Source organism: Oncorhynchus mykiss, chromosome 6 (genome assembly GCF_057628025.1).
Source record: "Oncorhynchus mykiss isolate SJ-2025 chromosome 6, ASM5762802v1, whole genome shotgun sequence".
NCBI classification, from domain to species: Eukaryota; Metazoa; Chordata; class Actinopteri; order Salmoniformes; family Salmonidae; genus Oncorhynchus; species Oncorhynchus mykiss.
In genome coordinates, this window is record NC_143027.1 from 29,835,211 (window position 1) to 29,838,445 (window position 3,235).

The 3,235-nt window shown below is 40.7% G+C and overlaps 1 pseudogene; it reads left to right on the forward strand.

Annotated features, from left to right (window-relative positions):
• LOC110526542 (rab5 GDP/GTP exchange factor-like) lies at positions 1-2,268 on the forward strand (annotated as a pseudogene).
• Positions 2,269-3,235: the final 967 nt, after the last annotated feature.

Sequence of the window (3,235 nt, forward strand, 5' to 3'; positions counted from 1 at the left end):
ATGCTAAGTAAAACATGTATTTCTATCTGTGTTTGTATATACATCCTGCCTATGTTTGTCTATGAGTTGTTCAAAGTATTTAAACAATTATGCAATGACTTTGACCTGTGTTTGCTATGTCACATAGTGGGATTAAAAGATAGCTGAAATATGGCAGCAGAGCAGCAACGCTTGATCTGGTGTGCTCATACAGAGTTTCTATGCAACGATGTGTGTGGTTATTATGGCAAACCCCCTCCCCTGACCATTGTCTATCTAACATCACCAATATCTTCCTTAGCAATGTTAAGGACTCATCTACTATTGTGATTCAACTTAGTTTACAATTGCTTTTAATTTAGAATTTAACATTGACAAGTCTTTAAACTGGGTCACCCCCCACATACTGAGAGTGCCATTTCCTGATGAGAGGGCTGAGGTTGTCAGTGATCCCTTTCTGCCTGCTATAACAGGTGACTGAGATATGTGGTTGTCTCACCTAGCTATCTTAAGATCATGTAAGTTGCTCTGGATAAGAGTGTCTGCTAAATGACTAATTGTAATGTAACAGAAGACAGTGTTCCTTTATTTGGATAAAACATGGCACCAGAGACACATAAATGTCAGTATGAAGAAAGCCAAATTATTAAATTAGTTTGACTAAAACATTTCCAGACCATTTCAAGTTTCTCCTGTGTACTAACTGTGTGACACTCACAATTGTCAGCCATTATTGAGATGGATGCCAAGCGAGCACAACAGGACAAGTTTACATGCGTATGGAAGTGCAGTCAGAATGTCTTCCAGGCTCTCTCCACCTCCAATAGTGAGCCAGCAAATGCTGACAACTTCCTGTCTGGCCTGATTTACCCACCCCGGCTTCACTCTAACATGCAATATGTGATCTACTTGGGCCTCCCTCACAGCCTCATGGCAGGAGAGTTTGGCTACTACTTCACCAATTTGGTGAGATAATGGTATGTACATGCATCACTTGTTGATTGTACATAGTCTTCGTGCTGAGATTACGACAGTCCTTTTTGGTAATTTTCTCATTTTGTCCTCAATTTAACATTGCGCAGTGGCCTTCATTGAGAAGCTGGATGGGCCAGCACTCAATCTTATCCCAGAGGAGTTCTATTCTGGGTCGCCGTGCTCCCTCCAAGAGGGGAAGTGAGAGGCAAAAGATGGCCCAAGGGCAGACAGAAGAAGGTGGACCAAGGAATGAACTCCCTCAAAGAGCAGCTACAGCCGTAGGTACAGTCAGTCCAGGCACAGGTAGGGTGAGGTAACAACCCAGTCTGCTCTGGCACAAGAACAAATTCAAACCCAGTCAGAGTTTTTGCAAAGCTATTCTGTCTCTACTCTTGCACAGGCAGATGATGTCAAAGACCAGTCAGTGCTATTTTTAGAGGGTCAAGAGTCCAACAACAACACTTGTCTAACGGAGACAGAGTGTTAGCCATATTAAGACTGGGGTACAGTGATCAACCCCTTGACCCTGGTTCTTAATGCTTGTGTGAGCTTTGTGGAGTAAATATTGGTGAGTTACATGTGATTGACAACAATAAGTATTTCTGTCGGACTATAGGAAGCAGCTTAATTGATAACAGAGTCACCAAATAATGGCACAATTTTTTAGTTTGGTGGGATCCTCAAAGACAAACAGACCTCAACATTCCTTGATGCCAACTTTGGACATAAAATGCACAACCTGATGGCAAGTGCTGATCTTGGAACCATTGTTACCACAGGCAATTATTTCTGCTATTTGGTTTCACAGATCACAAAGAGCAGTCGTCAATGTTTACATTCTTGACCACGTTTTTAGGTTCTCTTATTCGTTTGCACAAGTTACTTTCATAATTACGAGATATGTGCTCTTATATGCTGTCAGAAAAAAAGCTATGTCTCGGACCCTGAAGTTTGTCGAATATCAGGACAGTAGGAAAGTATTTTTGTAATAACTGAGCACTTACTGGGGTAGTGAGCAGACTTACTGTTGATTGCTGCTATCCTATTTCTTAGGTTTATCTTCACTTAGTATTCTAAGTGCCTATGCAAACAATGTGATAAAATAGTAATGAAGATTGTGAATAAAATGTGAAACCATTCCATGATAAACCCTGTAAATAAGAGGTCAAAGCAAAATCATTTATTCAATGGTTTGTGATTATGGTTTACATGTTACTTTCCAATATAAGACTTAGACTATGTTAAAGGTACAGTTAAAATCCCTTGCATATACCTGCTCTTGTAAAGGATTAAAGCTGATTGTATTCCATGTAATCACTGTTGTGGAGTACACTGTTTACATGTTTCAAATAAAGTTTCCAAAGATAATGAAGAAATTAGTGGATGTACAGCAGAACATCTAATTATATAAAAAAATGTATAAGGAAAGTGGACATTATTTTATTTTTGTAGTCTGTATCTGAGTTCTTCCGGTTGTCTTGAGTATCAGGTTGAGCTGTAAAGCCAAGCTGCATTGCTTAATTAACCTTACAAAAAAACTGATTTTCTTCCAAATGCATATTGATATTATAGCCATTTTAGCTCTGGCTTCTGTCTTGCAGTGAAAACCTAGTCATTTAACATGTTTGTGACACATAGAAACAGTAAAGAATGCACCATTTACCATGGCAGAGGTGAAAAGGGCAATAGGAAAGGCTGGATTAACTTCGCATGGGAAAGATGAGGTGTGCTATGTTATGTTGGCCCATCTTAGTGATGAAGCACTGGATAAGGTATTGGTGTTGTACAACAGAGTGTGGGAGGAGGGGAAACTACCAGGCAGCTGGAAGGAGGCATTAGTGGAACCAATCCGGAAGGACCCAACGAGGCCAAAAAGCTATCGGCCAATAACCTTAACATCACATGTATGTAAGATTATGTAGCGTATGATAACGGAGAGGCTAACTTACTTCCTGGAGAGCAGGGGGTTAATATCGCCACATCAGAGCGGATTCAGGAAGGGAAAGGGAACAATGGACCCAGAAGCAGAGGTCAGGAAGGCTCAGGTGAACAAGGAGACTGTTGTAACTGTATTTTTTGATGTGGAGAAGGCATACGATATGATGTGGAAGGAGGGGTTGTTAATCAAGCATGATATTATGGGGGTAGGAGGAAGAACGTACAACTGGATAAAGGATTTCCTGTTTGGAAGGTCTATCCAGGTGAGGGTGGGGAAGTCTATCTCAGGCAGCTACATGGTGGATAATGGTACACCACAGTGGAGTGTTGTTCTCAATCATGA